The sequence below is a fragment of the Oncorhynchus mykiss genome, chromosome 17, assembly GCF_057628025.1.
Source record: "Oncorhynchus mykiss isolate SJ-2025 chromosome 17, ASM5762802v1, whole genome shotgun sequence".
Taxonomy (NCBI): domain Eukaryota; kingdom Metazoa; phylum Chordata; class Actinopteri; order Salmoniformes; family Salmonidae; genus Oncorhynchus; species Oncorhynchus mykiss.
The window spans coordinates 65,856,021-65,881,014 of record NC_143038.1 but is presented as its reverse complement, the minus strand read 5'-3'; the positions used below and the strand labels follow the sequence as shown (position 1 = coordinate 65,881,014).

The 24,994-nt window shown below is 42.6% G+C and overlaps 1 long non-coding RNA gene across 1 annotated transcript; it reads left to right on the top strand.

Moving 5' to 3' along the window:
* The first annotated feature begins 20,944 nt into the window (after positions 1–20,944).
* On the top strand, positions 20,945–24,483 carry LOC149976229 (uncharacterized). The gene is made up of 2 exons (XR_016488080.1): positions 20,945–22,732; positions 22,901–24,483. It is a non-coding gene; the product is annotated as an uncharacterized LOC149976229 (long non-coding RNA).
* The last annotated feature ends 511 nt before the right edge of the window (positions 24,484–24,994 follow it).

Here is a 24,994-nt window from a genome sequence, read left to right as displayed (position 1 = left end):
CAGTTAACCCACTGTTCCTAAGCCGTCATTGAAAATAAGAGTTTGTTCTTAACTGACTTGCCAAGTAAAATAAAGGTAAAATAAAAATATCTCTACACAGGTGCAGAGGGAGTTTGATTAGGGTTAAGGGGTTATGTCTCGACAGGGCCCACCTCAGTCTCAGAGCAGTAACTGCAGTGAGGGTAGAGGGCAGTGTTACCTAAGTGCGGAACAAACGATCAATGCTGTCTGTGTTCAGATTTCCATTCAAACTACTACAGTAGGCCTGACAATGTTGCATTAGTAGCTGAAAGGAATTTGTTAACTGTGGATTGCATCCTAACTTGAAATATCCCATTGAATGGACTTTTTCATTCAATGGGATATTTCTGTGAAGAGTACATGGCTTTCCAGTCAGGCTTTGTCCCTGGAGTTCTCAAGTCCTTCAGTACAAGTGTGGAGGGATATGCAGTATCACTAGATACTGTAATATCACTTGTATCTAATTTAGCATTTAACCTCATGTCTGTCATGGTAAGGCCAGGTATGTATGCATGAGGGCAGTTTTATTCATGAAGGTTATTATAAAGTGTTACCCAGTTCAGTTACAAAAACCAGAGGATTATTTTTCTATAACCACATTAGCATATGTGGATGTTAATTTACTGTAGTGCTGATCTCAGTTTTATTATCACGGATCAACTCCACCATAAAAGTCTAACAATTCTCTGTAAAGAAGGTGTGGCAGTATTCTCGAAAATACCTTTTGGACACTGGTTCCCTAATAACGGGTTGTGTGTTGTTGCATACATAATTCGAAATTAACGTTATTGTTTGAATGAAATTGTTTGGATTGTTTCAAGAGTTCATAAAGAGCTATGCATTTTGATATGTTTCGTTGTACTATAAGTGCTATGGGTTTAATGTTTCAGAAACACAGTGTTATTCTGTTCGTCGGACAAAGGAAGTTCAGAAAGGAGCAACACACGAGGTGCTCCTATCATAAACTGTTGAGGTGTGGTGGGTGATTAGATTGGAGAATACATGTTAAGTTTTATTTATTTTGTTGTAATGTTTTGGGCCATGCAAAGTGATTTTAACTAGATAGTAGGACATACTGGGAGTTGACGATCCCAGTATGTTGGAAGAATAATAGCAGGGTATAAACTTAGATCATGGAGTCATTGGTAAACATTTCTATATCTTAGCGGTGAATTTTCTATGCTGTTAAGATTTAAGATATTTTGTATTATTTTTATTGTGAAGATTTCTGGTACATACCATCTGTTAATTGTATTTTTATTTCTGGTACATACCATCTGTTAATTGTATTTTTATTTCTGGTACATACCATCTGTTAATTGTATTTTTATTTCTGGTACATCTGTTAATTGTATTTTTATTTCTGGTACATACCATCTGTTAATTGTATTTTTATTTCTGTAACTGTAATAAATATGATTACTTTTAAATGTACATGAACCATAGTCTTCACATTTCTGAGTAATATTCCTTGAATTATTATTTGGTGAAATGTTGTTCATAATATACATAGCATATATGCTCGGTCTCTAACTGTGCATCTCTGAGCTATGGGTAACTCAGTAATTTAATGCTAGGACATTGATTTCAAGATATTGGATCTTTGATCCTTAGCCTCTTAACCCTCCTGCTGTGTTCCGGGCCAATTGGACCAAAGTTTTCTCTCTGAAAAATGTAGTTCATTTAAAGTTCCATGACTCTGTCCACACAGGGCATCTGAAAACACAAGATACATGATGATTTTCATTACATTTTGGGTGTTTTATTGAACTTTTGTACACCTGTGGTGTTCCCAGCCAAAAATGACCAGTCATTAGACATTCATGGGTGAGACTACAATTAGTGTATAAAATTGAGTTCAGGCACATGCCCATTCATCAGATGGACACACTTCCTCTCCCAGAGCTCCCACATGCATTTGGGACGGCAGGTAGCGTTGGGCCCATAACCGAAAGATTGCTGGATCGAATCTCCGAACTGACAAGATAAAAATCTGTCGTTCTGCCCCTGAACAAGGCAGTTAACCCCCTGTTCCCTGGTAGGCTGTCATTGTAAATAAGAATTTGTTCTTAACTGACTTGCCTAGTTAAATAAAGGTTAAACAAATCATAAAAAATGTATGTGTGTTTGAGCACAAGCACACACACTTCACTCCCCTTCTTGGCTTCCATGGCAACTCACATGGGAACCATTCCCCCATGGGAACCACACCTGTCAGCATTTTCACGAACATTTGCAACATTGTTTCAATAATATATAGATATACTGTATGTGAGGCTTGATCTTTGATCATGACACTGGTGAGGAGGAGAGAGTCCTTGTTAAACTTTGACAGAAAGTAGTCTGTGATAAACAGCACAATGTGTTTCATCTGAGTATTTGTTATAGTCAAAATAATCCATGCATCATTTTTTTTAACTCATAAACGAGTTGTATGAGCTCAGGTCAATGAGGCCTACAGGCCATCAATAGAAAATAGAAGTTCAAAACTTAAAATAGAAGAAATGTTCACAAGAACTGAAGTTGATAAAAAGATCTAACACAACATTAGGTGATAATATATTTATTATTATGGATTTAGAATCAGCTATAATGGGGCGGTCATTTTGGACCGGGAACACAGAATGAATTAACATGAAACGAACACAACAGGAGGGTTAATAACCGCAAAACGGTAAACTTAGACACATGCATCTTATAGTGTTCCGAGTGGTGACGCATGGCTCACAACCTTGGCTACACCCACTGGATATGATTATGGACATAATACACATAGTAATGGAGTCCGATTGATAACCGTTGTTTATTATTATTCAACATCATTTTTACACGTCTACATAATGGAGACCCCGTCATCCTGAATTGATGGGAATTTCCACCAACTAAATAAAGGTTTGGCAATTTCCACCAACCCATAATGGTTGGGCAATTTCCACCAACCCATAATGGTTGGGCAATTTCCACCAACCCATAATGGTTGGGCAATTTCCACCAACCCATAATGGTTAGGCAATTTCCACCAACCCATAATGGTTGGGCAATATCCATCAACCCATAATGGTTGGGCAATTTCCACCAACCCATAATGGTTAGGCAATTTCCACCAACCCATAATGTTTAGGCAATTTCCACCAACCCATAATGGTTAGGCAATTTCCACCAACCCATAATGGTTAGGCAATTTCCACCAACCCATAATGTTTGGGCAATTTCCACGACACTATAAATGGTGACTCATTCAGTTGATGGGGGTGTTCTATATTACACTACATTCACAGGTCAGAAACACACTGTAAATATTTGGGGCAACATGGGTAGCTAGAAAAAACGTTGAAAGGCTGTGGAGGCATGTTCTGAATCATATTATGTATTAACAGATTTGGCAGAGAGATAAAGAGTGCTGCTAACATGCTGATGCAAGTGAGGCCAGAGGAATAAGACACTGAACAATGGAGGTGCAGTGTGAAAAACGGAAATAGGCCTATGCCCTTCAACTGTAGTGTATAACAATACTTTTATATCCAATGGGAATATACAGATGTAGGATTTGAATTTTCCATCACTAGCACATTAGAGGATGCTGCCTATATACGTAGACTTGAAACCACTATCCACTTTAATAATGGAACACTAGTCACTTTAATAATGTTTACATATTTTGCATTACTCATCTCATATGTATATGCTGTATTCTATTATATTCTACTCTACTGTATCTTAGTCTATGCCGCTCTGACATTGTTTGTTCATATATTTATATATTGTTAATTGCATTCCTTTGCTTAGATTTGTGTGTATTGCGTGTATTGTTGCGAAATTGTTAGATATTACTTGTTAGATATTACTGCACTCTTGGAGCTAGAAACACAAGCATTTGGCTACACCCACAATAACATCTTCTAAACGTGTATGTGACCAATACCGTTTGATTTGATTTGGAATTTGAGACAGTTTGCTCCAAAATAATCCTGTAGCAACAGGAAATGTGATTTTTTACATGGATTATACTTAATTCATGTTTTTGCAGGGGTTGATACATTTTCCGTGAGGGAAAATCAAGTCTGAAATTTCAAAGTGGAAATTCCAAACTTTAGAAGACATTTTACACCTCAAATACACTGCAAATGTTCCTGCAACGGGGTGGTCAAATTAATATCATACATCTGTCTGCAAATTTTTTCCTAAACTGACAGCTGATTCTTTCTTACTGTTGCTCCTAATTGGAAAATAACAACAGTAGAATGACCCATACATCTAGATATGTCCAGTTAGTTCTGTACTGTATGTGATGTGTATCAGGGCTATGCTGTGCTGTCCCTAATGCTATCTGGTGACCACTTGGAAGACTCTGGCCCTGTAATAACTCAGGTCAGAGGTCACAAGTCAGAGGTAGCCTACTGTTGAACAATGCTCTTGTGTTCTTTGGCACAGTGGTGCCTGCAGAGTTCTTCCCGGCGGAGTGGTGCCAGGAAAATAACCTCTCCCTCAATGTCAACAAAACGAAGTAGCTGTTCGTGGAATTCAGGAAACAGCAGAGGGGGAACCACCCTATCCACAGGACTGCAGTGAAGATGGTAGAAATCTTCAAGTTCCCCGGCGTACACATCACTGACAATTTGAAATGTTTCACCCACACAGACAGTGTTGTGAAGATGGCGCAACACCTCAGGAGGCTGAAGAAATTTGGCTTGGCCCCTAAAACCCTCAGAAACGTTTACGGATGCACAATTGAGGGCATCTGTCGAGCTGTATCACCACCTGATACAGCAAATGCACCGCCCGCAACCGCAGGGCTCTCCAGAGGGTGGTGCGGCCTGTCCAACGCATCACCAGGGGCAACACTGCCTGCCCTCCAGGACACCTACTGCACCCGATGTCACAGGAAGGCAAAAAAGATCAACCACGGCCTGTTCCCCCCGCTATCATCCGGAAGGTGAGATCAGTACAGGTGCATAAAAGCTGGGACCAAGACACTGAAAAACAGCTTCTATCTCAAGACCATCAGACTGTTAAATAGCCATCACTAGCCGGCTATCCCCCGGTTACTCAACCCTGCAACTTAGAGCCTGCTGCCCTATATACATAGATATGGAATCACTTGCCACTTTAATAATGTTTACATACTGCTTTACTCATCTCAAATGTATATACTGTATTCTATTCCACTGTATTTAGTCAATGCCACATTGCTCTTCCTAATATTTCTATATTTCTTAATTCCAGTCTTTTACTTTTAGATGTGTGTGTATTGCTGTGAATTGTTAGATATTACTGAACTGTTGGAGCTAAGAGCTAGAGACTGTAGAACTGGTGTTATAGTGCTATTAGTCCAGAATAGGGGACCCTAGGGAAAAGATGCAGAATGCCACTCTTGGTTTGTTGATGTGTTTCATGTTTCCCTCTAGGGAGAGTCACAGAGTTAGTGTTGCCGACCACTGCACTGTCACTGGCACAATGACTCGGGAATCAATGGTGACCTTTGATTTTCAGCCTTGAAATGCACAGTCTGCAACAATGAGAGAGCTGTAGCGAGCTGTATCACTCTCCCTAGAGTGCTGCTCACATTGAGGACACCAATCCAATGAGGAGATACATTTCAGCTGTGCTGTTACACTCAATCAAGCTGTGTGAGAAAAGGGCTGACTCACTAAATAACTGCTTTGATCCATTGATTGAAACATAAAAATAGAATGCTGTATAGAATTATTAGAATTATGACTTTGCTCTTCTGTTAGTACATTAGTTAGGACCCTACTGTCTTGGTTGGAGAATGCTTTGCTGTCTCACAATATGCGCTGTTTTTGCAACAGAGGAGGTGGAGGAGGCCATGGAGGAGGAGGTTGCAGAGGAGAAGGAGGAGGTAGAAGAGAAGAGGTTGAAGAAGAGGTGGTAGAGGAGGTAGGGGAGAAGGAGGTTGCAGAGGAGGATATAGAGGAGGAGGAGTTTGCAGAGGAGGAGGAGCTAGAGGAGGAGGGAGTATTTGCATATTTCTATTAGGGAACGCCTACTCGGTGAAGTGCGCGTAGGCATTAACTCAATTCGCTTTTGCATTTCTTCTAAACAACTACATTTTTTAAAACTTTGGCAAAATGTAAAGTCTACACATCTTAGTCCACTCTGTTCATAACAGATTCTGGTTTTGTGAACAGAAAACTACATTGAGATTGAATGTTTCATCGATGAGAACATTAGTTCCATTGCGTTCTCCCACTGCCGGCCACTCGGCTCCCTCTCTTAATCCATATTTGGTAAATCCAGTAAAATATCTCTCTCTCTGAGTGATTTGAAAAGTCATAGTCAATCAATCGATAATTTAATAATAATTTTAGCAAAATGTTTATCTTTAATTTACAATCTGTAGAAGCTATGAGAATAGAGAGGTTCAGTATTTTTGTGAAGCGTCACAGCACAGTTGAAAAATATATGGCAAATAGAAATCCAAAATGGATGGTGTTGAGATAGATGGGAGGGGTTGAATGGAGCTGAAGGGTGGGACTAATAACAAGATAAACAATGTAAAACATACGGGGTCTGCACAATGTTTATAGGTTCAGAAATGTTGTGAACTAGCACAGTTACAAATGGAAATCAAACTGGATGGGCATCAGAAATAGAAGAAGGACTAAAAACAAACAAAATATAACTATTGTAAAATAGATTGTGTTTGAAAAATGTGTATAATATGTATAAACTGAAGGTAGAAGCCTAAGTGTTTTTGTTTATTAGTTTACTCCAATTGGGGGAGGGGTGGTAGGGTTTGTGGGGAATAATAAAGGTATATTCGAAGGTCTGGTTAAATTCAGCATAACAAAGTGAGCACCAAAACCTTATCTAGAAAATGGAAGCTACTGTATGTGGTGTGTTGTTAAAAGTGTAACTTTTTTGTTGTGCTTCTACACCTGCATTGCTTGCTGTTTGGGGTTTTAGGCTAGGTTTCTGTACAACACTTTGAGATATCAGCTGATGTACGAAGGGCTATATAAATACATTTGATTTGATTTGATTTGATTTTGTCAGGCGGGTGTGTCCCTATATTAGTTGAATCTGCCCTGAGTTGAAAGAGAGAGTGTATACAGTGTGGAAGAGAGTGTTTAAGCAGAGTGGTAAAAGACTGGAGAATCTGTTTCTGTCCCTAGGGGCTCAGGAAGGTAAAAGTGATACAGGTATGGACACACCTAAACCACACCTGCACACCTTCCTTATGTAGTATGACTCACACAGATTCAGGCTGAACCAGACAATGCAGTGTTGTTCAATACCACGGTCTCATCTCAACTGATTATCTAAAACAACATGGCGAGTCATAGGTCTATAACCCGTGGGTTAAATACCTCACCGGCTAACTCCATCACTATTGACAGCAGCAGCTTGACATGCAAGACAGAGCCTGTGTTCGAAAAGCATGTATATGGACAAGGGACAGAACACCCAGAAGAGGAGAGAAGTAAGCTGGGGGGTAGTAGGACTGGCTGGGGGGTAGTAGGACTGGTTGGGGATAGTAGGACTGGCTGGGGGGGAGTAGGACTGTCTGGGGGGTAGCAGGACTGGCTCGGGGGGGGGGGGGGGGTAGGACTGGCTGGGGGGTAGAACTGGCTGGGGGGTAGTAGGACTGGCTGGGTGTAGTAGGACTGGCTGGGGGGTAGTAGGACTGGTTGGGGGTAGTAGGACTGGCTGGGGGGGAGTAGGACTGGCTGGGGGGGAGTAGGACTGGCTGGGGGGTAGTAGAACTGGCTGGGTGTAGTAGGACTGGCTGGGGGGTAGTAGGACTGGCTGGGGGGTAGTAGGACTGGCTGGGGGGGTGTAGGACTGGCTGGGGGGTAGTAGGACTGGCTCGGGAGGGGAGTAGGACTGGCTGGGGGGGAGTAGGACCTCTGGGGGGTAGTAGGACCGGTTCGGGGGGGATAAGGACTGGCTGGGGGGGAGTAGGACTGGCTCAGGGGGGTAGTAGGACTGGCTGGGGGGTAGGAGGACTGGCTGGGGGGGAGTAGGACTGGCTGGGGGGAGTAGGACTGGCTCAGGGGGGTAGTAGGACTGGCTGGGGGGTAGTAGGACTGGCTGGGGGGAGTAGAACTGGGTGGGGGGTAGTATAACTGGCTTGGGGTAGTAGGACTGGCTGGGGGGGTAGTAGGACTGGCTGGGGGGTAGTAGGACTGGTTGGGGATAGTAGGACTGGCTGGGGGTAGTATGACTGGCTGGGGGTAGTAGGACTGGCTGGGGGGTCGTAGGATTGGCTGGGGGGAGTAGGACTGGCTGGGGAGTAGTAGGACTGGCTGGGGGGAGTAGAACTGGGTGGGGGGAAGTAGGACTGGCTTGGGGGTAGTATGACTGGCTGGGGGTAGTAGGACTGGCTGGGGGGTCGTAGGATTGGCTGGGGGGAGTAGAACTGGCTGGGGAGTAGTAGGACTGGCTGGGGGGACTAGAACTGGCTGGGGGTAGTATGACTGGCTGGGGGTAGAATGACTGGCTCGGTGTAGTAGGACTGGCTGGGGGGGTCGTAGGATTGGCTGGGGGGAGAAGAACTGGCTGGGGAGTAGTATGACTGGCTGGGGGAGTAGAACTGGGTGGGGGGTAGTAGGACTGGCTGGGGGGAGTAGAACTGGGTGGGGGGTAGTAGGACTGGCTGGGGGGAGTAGAACTGGGTGGGGGGTAGTAGGACTGGCTGGGGGGAGTAGGACTGGGTGGGGGGTAGTAGGACTGGCTGGGGGGAGTAGGACTGGCTGGGGGGAGTAGGACAGGCTGGGGGGAGTAGGACTGGGTGGGGGGTAGTAGGACTGGCTGGGGGGAGTAGGACTGGCTGGGGGGAGTAGGACTGGCTGGGGGGAGTAGGACTGGGTGGGGGGGAGTAAGACTGGCTGGGGGGAGTAGGACTGGCTGGGGGGAGTAGGACTGGGTGGGGGGGAGTAGGACTGGCTGGGGGGAGTAGGACTGGAACAGTTGTTAATCAATATCTTGTTATGGGTGGAGGGGTATATTTTCATGTGAAATTGAAACAGATATTGTTGGGTTGTGGAAACCAGTTTTGCAATGTTCTACCTAACTTTAATTGTGTCAATAACTGAATCCTCCCTTTTCCCACCTGGGGAGAAGATGGAGCAAAACCTAAACCAAAGTAAGTATCCTGAACCAAAACTATATTCAATTAATTGAACTCAGAAAAGGTTCAGGAGCACATTTCAAACACCATTACAGCGACAGTTTTTATGAAGTGTTATAATAGTTAATGTCTGTTGTTTTTATTATAACTAAAGACAGAACAGAATGGCAGGCCAAAAAAGAAAACAGTGAGAGAAGAATAGAGCTATCTTAAGTGGACGACGAAAGTAGCTGAATATTTACCATCTCAAAGAGGACAAACTTATGTGACTGGGTTCAGTTAGAATTCAATCCTCCCTATGTCACTAGGTTCACAAGAACTTTACACAGGCATGTCGTTCTGATAACAGTATGAGGGACATTCTCCAATAATTAATGTTAAAATCTTACTCTAACCAGATGAAAGACTACTCTCTCATTATTAATTATACACACTTGTATATGTGTGAAATAGGACAAATATAAGCCTCCCACCAAATGATTATTATTATTATTATGCTACAGATGTTCAGTTAACCACTGAGCAGAATTAACCACCACCACTAATTTCCCCTTTGTTCTATGAAGTCCACTCTCTCCCTCATATAGAGAAAAGGCTAGTGAACTGTGGAAGTGGATATATCAACTTGAGGCAGAGAAAATGGATCTGCAGTACCAACACTCACGGCAGAAATATGGTGTAAGGTTGACACTTACTTTTCTTTCTATACTTTAGGCCATAGTGTCAAACTGAGTAAACAGCATGTGCATGCGATTCACATGAAAGAGAAAGTGGGGGATCTAAGATCAGTTTTCTTTTTACAACAGCATTGCTAACACATGTACTATAAAGTGACATGAGTACATAGATTTATATACTGCTTTCTCATAAAATTAACACGCTTACACAATACCACAAAACCACACCCTCTTCATTACTGGAACTACTGTATATCTCACTTGAATGGACTTGACAGGGAGACATAGAATAGTCTGTTGGCTGTGATCCAAGAGAAATACATAGACATGCAGTGCGTTCGGAAAGTATTCAGACTCCTTGCTTTTTCCACATTTTGTTACATTACATCCCTATTCTAAAATCTATCTATCTATCTATCTACACACAGCACCTAATAATGACAAAGCAAAAACAGCTTTTTAGAATTTTTTGCAAATGTATGAAAATAAATAAATATCACATTCAGATAAGTATTCAGACCCTTTCCTCAGTACTTTGTTGAAGCACCTTTGGCAGCGATTACAACCTTGAGTCTTCTTGGGTTTGACGCTACAAGCTTGGCACACCTGTGTTTGGGGAGTTTCTCCCAATCTTCTGTGAAGATCCTCTCAAGCTCTCAGGTTGGAGTGTTAATGCACAGAATTTTCAGGTCTTTCCAGAGATGTTAGATCTGGTTCAAGTCCGGGCTCTAGCTGGGCCACTCAAGAACATTCAGAGACTTGTCCTGAAGCCACTCCTGCGTTGTCTTGGCTATGTGCTTAGGGTCGTTGTCTTGTTGGAAGGTGTGAGGTCCTGAGTGCTCTGGAGCACTCAAGGATCTCTCTATACTTTGCTCCATTCATCTTTCCCTCGATCCTGACTAGTCCCAGTCCCTGCCGCTGAAAAAAATCCACACAGCATGATTCTGCCACCACCATGCTTCACCGTAGGGATGATAGGTTTCCTCCAGGCGTGACGCTTGGCATTCAGGCCAAAGAGTTCAATCATGGTTTCATCAGACCAGAGAATCTTATTTCTCATGGTCTGAGAGTATTTAGGTTCCTTTTGGCAAACTCCAAGTGAGCTGTCATGTGCCTTTTACTGAGGAGTGGCTTCCGTCTGGCCAGCGTACCATAAAGGCTTGATTGATGGAGTGCTGCAGAGATGGATGTCCTTCTGGAAGGTTCTCCCATCTCCACAGGGGAACTCCTGAGCTCTGTCAGAGTAACCATTGGGTTCTTGGTCACCTCCGTGACCAAGGCCTTTCTCCCCCAATTGCTCAGTTTGGCCGTGCGGCCAGCTCTAGGAAGAGTAATGTTGGATGTCAACTTCTTCCATTTAAGAATGATGGAGGCCACTGTGTTCTTGGGGACCTTCAGTGCTGCAGAAATGTCTTGGTACCCTTCCCCCAGATCTGTGCCTTGACACAATACTGTCTCAGAGCTTTACAGACAATCCCTTGACATCATGGCTTAGTTTTTGCTCTGATATGCACTGTCAACCATCGGACCTTATTTAAACAGGTGTGTGCCTTTCCAAATCATGTCCAATAAATTGAATTTACCACAGGTGGACTCCAGTCAAGTTGTAGAAACATATCAAGGATGATCAATGGAAACAGGATGCACCTGAGCTCAATTTTGAGTCTCATAGCAAAAGGATTGAAAACTTATGAAAATAAAGTAATAATATTTTATATTTTTAATACATTTGCTAACATTTCTAGAAACCTGTTTTTGATTTCTCATTATGGGGTTTTGGGTGTAGATTGATGAGGATTTGTATTTATTTAATCTATTTGAGAATAAGGCTGTAACGTAACAATTGGGGAAAAAGTCAAGGGGTCTCTAAACTTTCCAAATGCACTGTATGTTATAAATATGATATATGTATGTATTCACTGTCAAAACTCATTATATAAGTCACAGTGCTGAGGAATCTAGTCAGTGATCATCAGAAAGTGTGAGTACAAAGACTTGACCTAGATTTAAGGTAACTCCCAAAATAAAGGAAACACTTGATTAAATTAGGTATATCAAGCATATTGAAAGCAGGTGCTTCCACACAGGTGTGGTTCACTAAGGAATTAACATCAGATCATTCTTAGGGTCATTTATATAAATGCCCAGTGGCCCATTATTTTGGGATCAGTGCTATCCGAGATTGGGACATCCCTACCCAAAATCCTTACCCTAACCTTAACCCTTACCTAACCCTAACCTTAACCGTTTTAACTTCAATGGTGTAAGGACATCCCAAGGATACCATGGCTTGATCTCAGTGACTTTGAAAGAGGGACCTCGAAGCACAAAGATACTGTATGGCCTATACTGAACAAAAAATAAACGCAACATGCAACAATTTCAACAATTTTTATTAATTTTCTTTTTTCATATAAGGAAATCAATCAATATAAATAATTGAATCAGGCCATAATCTATGGATTTCACATGACTGAGCATGTGCAGCCATGGGTGGGGATAGGCCCACCCACTTGGGAGACAGGGCCACCCACTAGGGAGCAGGCCCAGACAATCAAAAGGAGTTTTTCCCCACAAAATGTGTTTATTAAAGACAGAAATACTTCTCAGTTTCCTCAGCTGTCCGGGTGGCTGGTCTCAGTTGATCCCGCAGGTGAAAAAGCCGGATGTCGAGGTTCTGGGCTGGAGTGGTTACATGTGGTCTGTTGTTGTGAGGCCGGTTGGACGTACTTCTATATCCTCTGAAACGACATTGGTAGAGGTTGGCTTAAGGTAGAGAAATTAACATTCAATTATCTGGCAACAGCTCTGGTGGACATTCAGACAGTCAGCATGTCAATTGCACACTCCCTCAAAACTTGAGACATATATGGCATTGTGTTGTGTAACAAAACTATGCATTTTAGATTGAACTTTTATTGTCCCCAGCACAAGGTGCACCTTTGTAACAATCATGCTATTTAATCAGATTCTTGATATGCCGCACCTGACAGGTGGAGGGATTATTTTGGCAAAGAAGAAATGTTTACTATCAGGGATGTAAACAAATTTGTGCACAACATTTGGAGAAAAATAAGCTTCTTGTGCGTATAGAACATTTCTGGGGTCTTTTATTTCAGTTCGTAAAACATGGGACCAACACTTTACATGTTTTTTATATTTTTGTTCAGTATAGATCATTCCTATACACACACATCCCTATAATCTTAATTTCCCCCTACACTGTATCTTGTACATTATATCAATCCTATCAATCTATAATTTCTTCCCTGAACCCTCAATCCAAAATATTGGGACTCGTTTTCTTCTAGTAGTGTTTCATCCATTGATAAGACCCTGCTAGTTTTCATCCAGTAGTGTTTCAGCCGTTGATAACACTCTGCTAGGTTTCCTCCAGTAGTGTTGCAGCCGTTGATAACACTCTGCTAGGTTTCCTCCAGTAGTGTTTCAGCCGTTGATAATACAATATTAGTTTTCCTCCAGTAGTGTTGCAGCCGTTGATAATACCCTGCTAAGACTGATAAGCCTGTCCCAGTGTAAAGGCTCGCCTTGAGCCTCATCATGTTTCTGCCCCCTCTTGAATTTCCATCCTCTCCACTCTCTGCCCATTCCCAGTTGTTTGAAATGAATCTGCTGACAGCTGCAGGCTGACCCTGAGAGGGGTTGAGAGGTGCTGAGAGGGGCTGGCGCTGTGGCACAAACGGCCCACCACAATCCAGACAACCAAGGCCTGGGGCTAAAGAAAAGTGTATCAGAAGACACCAACCTATAGCTGAACAACCAAAACAACAAATGCATGCACGCCAACATGTACACAACACTCACACCAGTGTATGCACACACAGAAACACACACAGTGGGTACAATGGAACCGCAACAGCTGAAAAGCCTCAAATCTGCCTGTGAGGTCACCACTAGTATTACACCCTACAATAAAATACAGAAGACCCAACACTGGTATTGTAAGCACGTCAGCCCTACCGTCAGATACCTCATGTAGGGTATCTAATACATTCTATCTTTAGGTCTTATCTGACGGTTTAGCTCCCAGGCTCTAGCCTGAATATTGACTAGCCTGAGCATGTCGGTAGTGTATGTACTTAGAACGACATGAAACAGTTATTATAAGTCTGTGGGCCATACACTGTTGGAATCGTAAATTAACGGTGTTATACATCAAATTATTTCTCACTGGTTTCAGACCTGCACAAACATTCTGGACTCAGTCTCACTTCAATATGGATGTAAACCACGTTAATACTATCAATATTGCCTAAAACATCAGTGTGTAGCAAATATCTGGGGAGGTGAACCGAATGCTGAAATCCCACATTGTAGCATATTACATGTGGCATAATGGGCTGGCTGGTAGTCAGCATTTAGCAACAGGATCACTCACCGGATTAGCTACATAAAATAACTACGTAGTTATTCTCACAGGCAGAGTCAAACACTAGGAATTTGCCTAATCCCTGTCCCATGGCACATTTCTTTCAACAGCCTTCACTAGCTTCTCTCTGTAAACTTCACTAGCTTCTCTGCAGCCTTCACTAGCTTCTCTCTGCAGCCTTCACTAGCTTCTCTGCAGCCTTCACTAGCTTCTCTTTACAGCCTTCACTAGCTTCTCTCTACAGCCTTCACTAGCTTCTCTCTGTAAACTTCACTAGCTTCTCTCTGTAACCTTCACTAGCTTCTCTCTGTAACCTTCACTAGCTTCTCTCTGTAACCTTCACTAGCTTCTCTCTGTAAACTTCACTAGCTTCTCTCTGTAAACTTCACTAGCTTCTCTGCAGCCTTCACTAACTTCTCTCTGCAGCCTTCACTAGCATCTCTGCAGCCTTCACTAGCTTCTCTTTACAGCCTTCACTAGCTTCTCTCTACAGCCTTCACTAGCTTCTCTCTGTAAACTTCACTAGCTTCTCTGCAGCCTTCACTAACTTCTCTCTGCAGCCTTCACTAGCTTCTCTGCAGCCTTAACTAGCTTCTCTGTACAGCATTCACTAACTTCTCTCTGCAGCCTTCACTAGCTTCTCTTTACAGCCTTCACTAGCGTCTCTCTACAGCCTTCACTAGCTTCTCTCTGTAAACTTCACTAGCTTCTCTGCAGCCTTCACTAACTTCTCTCTGCAGCCTTCACTAGCTTCTCTGCAGCCTTCACTAGCTTCTCTTTACAGCCTTCACTAGCTTCTCTCTACAGCCTTCACTAGCTTCTCTCTGTAAACTTCACTAGCTTCTCTGCAGCCTTCACTAGCTTCTCTTTACAGCCTTCACTAACTTCTCTCTACAGCCTTCACTAGCTTCTCTCTGCAGGGCATCACATTCAAACACCTACTGATAGGGTAGGGGACATGATATGCACCATGCTACACCTGCCGCTAGGGGGCTATTCATCACCAAATCACTGACCGGGCACGCAGGGCATGTGCTCTGGGGCGTGACTTCCATGGGGCCCCCCATTCATTTTGTTAGTCACTCTCTCACAGCTATCATGAACATGGCATAAGTAATGGCAAATGTGTCGAATTGGCACTGTCATAGGATGCCACCTTTCCAGCAAGTCAGTTCGTCAAATTTTTTGCCCTTCTAGATCTTCCCCGGTCAACTGGTGTTATTGTGAAATTGGAAAAATCTAGGAGCAACAACTGCTCAGCCGCAAAATAGTTGGTGACACAAGTTCACAGAAGAGGATTGCAGAGTGCTGAAGCGTGTAGCATGTAAAACTCCCTCGGTTGCAAAACTCACTACAGAGTTCCAAACTGCTTCTGGAAGCAACATCAGCACAATAACTGTTTGTCGGGAGCTTCATGAAATCGGTTTCCATGGCCGTGAAGCCGCACATAAGCCTAAGATCACCAGCATCGACTGCTTCAGAGCCAATGGACTCTGAAGCAGTGGAAACACGTTCTCTAGAGTGAAGAATCACGCTTCACCATCTGGCAGTCCAACGGACAAATCTGGGTTTGGCGAATGGCAGGAGAACGCTACCTGCCCCAATGCATTATGCCAACTGTAAAGTTAGCTGGAGGAGGAAAAATGGTCTGGGGCTGTTTTTCATTGTTCGGGAGAGATCAATTAGTTCCAGTGAAGGGAAATCTTAACGCTACAGCATACATTAACATTATAGACGAGTATGTGCTTCCAACTTTGTGGCAACCATTTGGGAAAGGCCCGTTCCTGTTTCAGCATGACAATGCCTCAGTGCACAAAGCGAGGGCCATACAGAAATGGTTTGTCAAGATCGGTGTGGAAGAACTTGACTGGCGTGCACAGAGCCCTGACCTAAATCCCATCTAACACCTTTGGGTTGAATTAGAAGGTCGACTGCGAGCCAAGCCTAATTGCCCAACATCAGTGCCCAATCCTCACTAATGCAGGTAGCGTTCTAATAGCATCCGCTAAACCCAGATTTGTCTGCTGGAATATGGGGTTTCCCAACAGGATGAATGATGATGGCCAGCTTGCTGATATTACCATGGCAGTACCTGTCCAGTGGAGATGTGAACTACCAGCACTATGGCGCCTCATTCATCCAACACCCAGAGGACAAGGCCAAGCAGGAGGTGAGGACCAGCCGTGGGTCTCCAGGACCCGGACGGATGCTCTCTCTAATTCTCTCTTTCTTTCTCTCTCTCGGAGGACCTGAGCCCTAGGACCATGCCTCAGGACTACCTGGCATGATGACTCCTTGCTGTCCCCAGTCCACCTGGCCGTGCTGCTGCTCCAGTTTCAACTGTTCTGCCTGCGGCTATGGAACCCTGACCTGTTCACCGGACGTGCTACCTGTCCCAGACCTGCTGTTTTCAACTCTCTAGAGACAGCAGGAGCGGTAGAGATACTCTTAATGATTGGCTATGAAAAGGTGCTGACTTGTTGCACCCTCGACAACCAGTGTGATTATTATTATTTGACCATGCTGGTCATCTATGAACATTTGAACATCTTGGTCATGTTCTGTTATAATCTCCACCCGGCACAGCCAGAAGAGAACTGGCCAACCCTCATAGCCTGGTTACTCTCTAGGTTTCTTCCTAGGTTCTGGCCTTTCTAGGGAGTTTTTTCTAGCCACCTTTCTTCTACACCTGCATTGCTTTCTGTTTGGGGTTTAGGCTGGGTTTCTGTACAGCACTTTGAGATATCAGCTGATGTAAGAAGGGCTTTATAAATACATTTGATTTGATTTAAAATAATGTTTTATTCCTCATCTGGGATTACACTCGTATTAAATTTGTAAGCATTAACTCAACCAAGTTAACCAAGATGCTACGCTTTATTTTGGGGCCAAGTGCTAGGAACAATGTTGACTAGAGATATATTTTGAACAGTGCACATTCATGGTTAAGTAATTAGAGCCTATTGAGCATAGGCTATAATCTCTCAGACACCCAGTGCATCCACAAGGTATCCCAACTTTTGTCACTGTTGTTAATGAATCAGATGCAGCTGAGAAGAAGCGAAACAGTTGAATTTAGTGGAAACCATTAGTAACAAGAATGGTAACGAGCATTTGTTGTTACACGTCTCTAATTACAGACCGCAATTACTACCAGGTACATGTTGTTAGTACATTGTAACTATGAGCTGTTACAGTTAACTACTATAGGTGTTACAGTGCAATTACACATGTAATTACACTGTAATAAGGACCCCTTTAAAATAAGTGTCATCGAGATGGATAGAGTATCTCTCAATTTTAAATCAGGTGATCCCATATGCGGTCGAAACCTCTAGTATGGAAAGTTAAGGGTTAGGGTTAGGGTTAGGGTTAGGGTTAGGGTTAGGGTTAGGTAAAGGCATGCAAATTACAGGTCCAATTCAGCCATTCTTATCTCTATATCAAATTATTTCTGGGTAAAAATGAAATACCTCTGTGTACATATTTTCAATTAAAATAGTAAAAAAGCAACAAAAATAGCTTCTTAGTAAAGGGACATTTCTCAAGCAGGAATGCATTCAGCTAAGACTGTATGGGAGTGATCTGAGTGGGGAAGGAAAAGCTGTTATTGGCAGAGAGGTTTGGAACTATCTTTCTTATTGGTCTATTAACTAATTTACCGCATGGTGATGTCACCATGGAAGGCCAAAACTCCATCCCACCAATACAGGCTGAAATCTCAGGCGTTCTACTCAAAAAGCTCTTACTCTGAAATGTCAGCTCTTACATCTTTTTCAAAATGTCACAGTATTATTCCTACCTCATTGTGTGTAAATATACATATAAACCACCGGAAAATCACGTTTTTCACTGCACTGGGCCTTTAACATTGGGTTGGCATATCACTTTCTGACACCATTCCTTTTCTGCCAGTTAAATATACACTTTCATAATTAGATAATGAAACACCGTGGAGGTGGAATAATTATGTAACAGGGTGGTGCTTTACAAGATCCAAACAATACAATGCTCTGCGTCTTCCTGATGTACAGTATCCATGGCTCTATACCAATGGCTATGTTGGTGGGAACCTGAAGTATCTATGTTAATGATGATTAATGCCATGGTCATTAAAAAAACAACCACACCTTCCTTGAAAACCACTTATGTGCCGACCTGGCTAAGTGCCAAGTCTCAGTAGTGTCGATGATCTGGGATTGTTTCACACTGTGGTTCTATACCACGTGACAGAGTAGATAATGTGTTCTTTGGTGGGTGTAGTCATCCTCAAAATTAGTTGTAAGCAAAGAATATATCTCCAGTTAAAAGGTCAAACATTACCCAACTCCATTCCCTATTCTTCCCTCTTAGGAAAAAAGGTGCTATCTGGAACCTAAAAGTGTTCTTCTGCCGTCCCCATATGAGAGCCCTTTGACAAACCTTTTTGGTTCCTTTCGCATTCCATGTAGGACCCTTTTCACAGAGGGTTCTACATGGAACCCAAAATAGTTCTACCTGCAACCAAAACGGTTCTACCTGGACCTAAAAAGGGTTATCCTATGAGGACAGCCGATGAACCCTTTTGGAACCCTTTTTCTAAGAGTGTATACTGTGTATATTAAAACAATGACAATAATAAAACGGGCCAACAAATCTGTACACACCATTGTTTGTTGTTACTTGCTAATCCCAGAGCCATAAATCAGTAAGATACAGTAAATACTGGGTGAAAGACATAAACTGGTATTGTGCCCACAGTACAGTTTTTGCCCTATGCCCACACAACATTTTTTATTTAACTTTTATTTAACTAGGAAAGTCCGTTAAGAAGAAAATCTTGTTTACAATGACGGCCTAGGAACAGTGGGTAACTGCCTTGTTCAGGGGCAGAACGACAGATTTTTACCTTGTCAGCTCAGGGATTTGATCTAGCAACATTTTGGTTACTGGCCCAATTGTCTCACCACTAGGCTACCTGACACCCCATGATACAAGACAGGCAGGGTAAGTAAAACAAATCAAAGTGAGGTAATGGGTGTAAACCAGGGCACAGGGTGTGTCTGCTGCTGCACCACCTGCTGTTATTCAGGTGTAGCTTAACCGTCCTTGTATGACCAAGTGGCTATCAGGAGTCGTGTCTGTTTCTGCAGCATTTACCGTGAATGCGATCTCCGTGAACGTCGGAAACATTGCCTTTAAAAGAATGTAAACATTTAGACAGGCAGCCCAATTAAGATTTTTATTCTCTCACTATAATTATTATTTTAATCAATCATATTAGCTCTGAAAAAGGTTACATGCAAAAAGATTTGATGTTATTGTTATAAAAAATATCACAATTGGGCTGCCTGTCTAAATGCATTCCACATTTACTGATCTGCTGCCTCTGGTTGATATGGTTCTGTTATTCAGGGTTTCCCAAACTCAGTACTCAGGGCCCCACACAGCTGATTTAAAAAGCCTTTAAAAAACGTTTTATTTTATTTTATTTTCTTTAACCAGGTAGGCTAGTTGAGAACAAGTTCTCATTTACAACTGCTGCTCAGATAGCTGATGTTTAAAGTTAGTGAGGGAAATGTATGTCTCCAGTTTCAGCTATTTTTGCAATTTGTTCCAGTCACTGGCAGCAGAGAACTGGAAGGAAAGGTGGCCAAAGGAGGTGTTGGCTTTGGGGATGACCAGTGAGATATACCTGCTGGGGCGCGTGCTACAGGTGGGTGTTGTTATCGTGACCAGTGAGCTGAGATAAGGCAGAGCTTTACCTAGCATAGATGTATAGAAGACCTGGAGCCAGTGGGTCTGGCGAAGAAGATGTAACGAGGGCCAGTTGACTAGAGCATACAGGTCGCAGAGGTGGGTGGTATAAGGGGCTTTGGTAACAAAACGGATGGCACTGTGATAGACTACATCCAATTTGCTGAGTAGAGTATTGAAAGCCATTTTTTTGATGACATCCCCGAAGTCGAGGATCGGTAGGATTATCAGTTTTAATTAGGGTAAGTTTGGCGGCATGAGTGAAGGAGGCTTTTGTCACGTTCTGACCTTAGTTCTTTTGTTATGTCTTTGTTTTAGTATGGTCAGGGCGTGAGTTGGGTGGGTTGTCTATGTTAGTTTTTCTATGATTTGCTATTTCTGTGTTTGGCCTGGTATGGTTCTCAATAAGAGGCAGCTGTCAATCGTTGTCCCTGATTGAGAACCATATTTGGGGAGCTTGTTTTCTATTGTGTTTCATGGGTGATTGTTTTCTGTTGTCTGTCTGCACCAGCCAGAACTGTTTTCGATCGTTTCTCTTTGGTATTTTTGTTATTTCCGTGTTCATTTTAATAAATATGGACACATACCACGCTGCACCTTGGTCCTCACCTTCTTCCACCAACAACGGCCTTTACAGCTTTGTTAGAAAGCCGTAGAAAGTCGATTCTAGATTTGATTTTGGATTGGAGATGTTTGATATGAGTCTGGAAGGATAGTATTCTAGATCAGAACCATCCAGAGTAGTGATGCTAGTTGGGCGGGCGTGTGCGGGCAGCGAAGCATGCATTTAGTTTTAGTAGCGTTTAAGAGCAGTTGGAGGCCACGGAAGGAGTGTTGTATGGCATTGAAGCTTGTTTGGAGGTTAGTTGGCACAGTGTCCAAAGAAGGGCCAGATGTATACAGAATGGTGTCATCTGCATAGAGGTGGATCAGGGAATCACCCGCAGCAAGAGGGACATCATTGATATATACAGAGGAAATAGTCGGCCCGAGAATTGAACCCTGTGGTACCCCCATAGAGACTGCCAGAGGTCCGGACAACAGGCCCTCCGATTTGACACACTGAATTCTGTCTGCGAAGTAGTTGGTGAACCAGGCGAGGCAGTCATTTGTGAAACCAAGGCTATTGATTCTGCCGATAAGAATACAGAGTCGAAAGCCTTGGCCAGGTCGATGAAGACGGCTACACAGAACTGTCTTTTATCGATCGCGGTTATGATATCCTTTCGTACCTTGAGCGTGGCTGAGGTGCACCCATGACCAGCTCGGAAACCGGGTTGCACAGTGGAGAAGGTACGGTGTAATTCGAAATGGTCAGTCATCTGTTTATTAACTTGGCTTTCGAAGACTTTAGAAAGGCAGGTCAGGATGGATATTGGTCTATAACAGTTTGGATCTAGAGTGTCTCCCCCTTTGAAGAGGGGGATGACCGTGGAAGCTTTCCAATCTTTAGGGATCTCAGACGATACGAAAGAGAGGTTTAATAGACTGGTAATAGGGGTTGCGACAATGGCGGCGGATAATTTTAGAAAGAGAGAGTTCCAGATTGTCTAACCAATCATCACGCTTTGGTCATTTTAATCAGCTTTGTAGTGCACCCCTTGCAGTCCCGAGGACAGAGTTTGGGAAGCGTTATTTGAAGTAGACCATGCATTCACACGGTATTGACATTGGCACTGTTAAGACTGGTAACGCCCTGCGATAGACTAGCATTCTGTCCAGGGGGTGTATTTGTACGTAAAGATGTATCACTCTATAGAAACAGGCTCCTGCTCCTATGAGCCAAGACTCGTGGAAGACTACTTACTGGTATCATCTTAGAATTTGTGAACTTGGGGAAACAACACAAAAAGCTAACAACACAAAAAGCTAACAAGCATGAGTTCTCAAGAACAAATGTTTTGAAAATATTCTTTATCCATTATCCATTGAGATCATACAAACAGAATAACAGAAGTTATCTTTGGCTAAACATTACATATACAATTTCTCATCTGAATTTAACCCAAGTGTGGAGGTTGGGTCTTTAGGATCCATTTTCAATGTTTACTAAATTAAAAATTATACAATGAAGAGAGACAAGCTAGCAGAGAAACAAGCTTGCTGCAATCAGGTCAGTGTGGGGCAAGCGGGTGGACCGCCTTCCCCTGTTTTTCAACCCTGGGCCCAATGTTACTGTTGATGTGCAGCTTATGCCATTTAGGAGCCGCTGCCCTTTCAGGCAGTACATACAATCTAAATATGGAATCAAGATCTGGGCTGACTGTGATGCTGCTTCATCATATGTGTGGAACTTGCAAGAGTGTACGGGGAAGCTCCAACCTCAGCTGTTGAATACATGGAATAGGTCTATCAATTCCTCTAAGTTTGTGTTCACGGCTGACGCGTGCCTAGTGTCCTTCGTGCCAAAGAAAGGCATACTTGTTGTACTCATGAGTATGCTTCATAGGGATGGGAGAATCTGTGGACAGGAACATCAAAATACAGAAATCTTAATAGATTCCAATGCCTCAAAGGACAATTTAGACAAGCTGCTGACTGGCTACAGCTGCAAAAGAAGAACCCTACTCTGGCCACTTGTGATATTCTTCAACATCTTCGACGTCTCGGCTTACAACACGTTTGTCATCTGGATGGCTTTGATCCCAGAATGGAACAGAGGGAAGCTCCAGAGGAGACAGCTGTTTCTCGAGGAGCTGGGCAAGGCATATCCCAAGGACCCCAGCTTCTGCAGCCATCGTGAGGAGGATTCAGGAGGAGGATGCTGGTGCCCCATCCGCCCGACCCACAGAACCAACAACTCCAATACCGGAAGTAAGTGTGAGTGATTTTGTTGCTTGTGTGTGTGTGTCTGACTCTCCAACCTTGACCTGCTGTAACTATATATGTGAGTGAGTGAGTGAGTGAGTGAGTGAGTGAGTGAGTGAGTGAGTGAGTGAGATGTTAGTAAAATTCCTGAACTAAGTGTTTTCATCATTCTAGATTGCAGTCGGTAGCAACAAGAAGAAGTGATGCGATCTGTGTGGACCCAAGAAGGACAGGAAGACACAGTACACATACATCAAGTGCAAGAAATACATTTGCAACACTCACACAGTAACACTCTGTCCCTCATGTGGTGTGTAGACCGGCCTTAATTTGTGTTCAATGGGGCTCATTTATAATTTCCATAAAATACTGTATGTAAAATTTGTCCTTCTAATTTGTTCAGTTCAAAGCAATAAACATCAATAGTGATAACCGTTATATTTCTTCAAGATTAACATGATTTATTCCACCCATGTCTTGATTATAATTGATTTTTGTTTCCAAAAATCACATTTTATTTAAAAAACGAATAGAGCTTTTATTGATGAATGTGATCCAGCATAGGTAAATGACAAATGTATAAAACCTTTATTTAACTAGGCAAGTCAGTTAAGAACAAATTCTTATTTACAATGACGGCCTACCCCGGCCAAACCCGAACGACGCTGGGCCAAATATTAACCATGTATGCGGTCTGTATTGTTTGCTTAAGTATTAAGTATTTTTATGTAAATTCTTATGGCTGTATTGTTTTAAAAATAATGTTGTGGGTCCATCAGACCCGACAACATTGGGAACAATGACAAAAACATGTACACCACACAAGGGTTAAATACACAGAAGTGACTAAAATGTCAAGGTTAAACATTTGTGACAAATACAATATGTCAGTTACAACATCTGATCATTTCAGTAGCCTATAGCCTAGATTCAGTCCGGACCGCGGAATATCCATGTTATAGAGCTGTTGATATTTAAAGGCAACGTTGTTCATGGAGACTGTAATAAACCTATTCAAGCAAATCCCTTATCCTTTCAGTAAAGATACAATATTCTAAACATTCATCCGGTTCATAACCAGATCATTCATACAATATATCAATATAACACTTCATTAAGGTCGGGTTTAGTTAAGTTAAGGTATATCTTTAGTGAGGTTAAGGTCAGAGAAAAGCATAAAAGTTACCATTGGATTAGAGTACCGCCATTAATTTTCCTGCCAGTTAAATAGACTGCCCAGTTCATAATTAGACAATGAAACGCTGTGGATGTAGAAGAATGATGTCACAGATTGGTGCTTCACAAGATCCAGACAGTACAATGCTCTGCCTGACTCTATCCACGGCCCTATACCCATGGCTGTGTTGGTGGGAACCTGAAGTATCTACTTTAATGAGAATTAATGCCATGGTTGTCACACCCTGACCATAGAGAGCCCTTGTTTCTGTGTGGTGTAGCAGGTTAGGGTGTGACTAGGGGGTATTCTAGTTTAATATTTCTATGTTGTGTTCTAGTTTAATTTTTCTATGTTGGTGTTTTGAATGATTCCCAATTAGAGGCAGCTGGTAATTGTTGTCTCTAATTGGGGATCATATTTAAGTAGCTATTTTTCCCACCTGTGTTTGTGGGATATTGTTTTGTGTTTGTGCATGTGCACCACTTAGTCACATTTCATTGTTCGTTTATTGATTTATCATTTTTTGCTTTAAGTTTCACTTTGAAATAAATATGTGGAACTCAACATCCGCTCAACATTCGCTGCGCCTTGGTCCCGTTCTTACGACAAACGTGACAATGGTTATTACTTGAGTCCCACAATCACACCGGCGTGATTTAGTGCTTCAAAACCCTTTTAAACCATATGTGTTTACAGATTATTCCATTTATTCTGCATCCATAGATACCAACTATTAGTATGTGTGATTAATGGTGGCTGAGCTAGAGCGGTGTTTGTGAGACATGGGTGGATCCCGAAGGGGCCTGGGCCGGGTCATTGGACAAAAGCGTCTGTAGAGACTGAATGGTTTGCACAACAAGCTATGAAAAGCTGAGACGCTCACAAACAACATAAGAGTCGTTATAAGATAATGGGTTCTTCTGCATAGAAGATCATATGAAATCCCAGGACATAGTGTCTATAATACTGTAATTAGCTCACATAGTTGCTGTCATAAACTCCAAAGAGTTGTCACTGACCAGTTGGATATTCATTTCCCACTGAGCAATTATAGCATTCTTATCAATTCATTTTTAGCAGGTTTTTGCTTG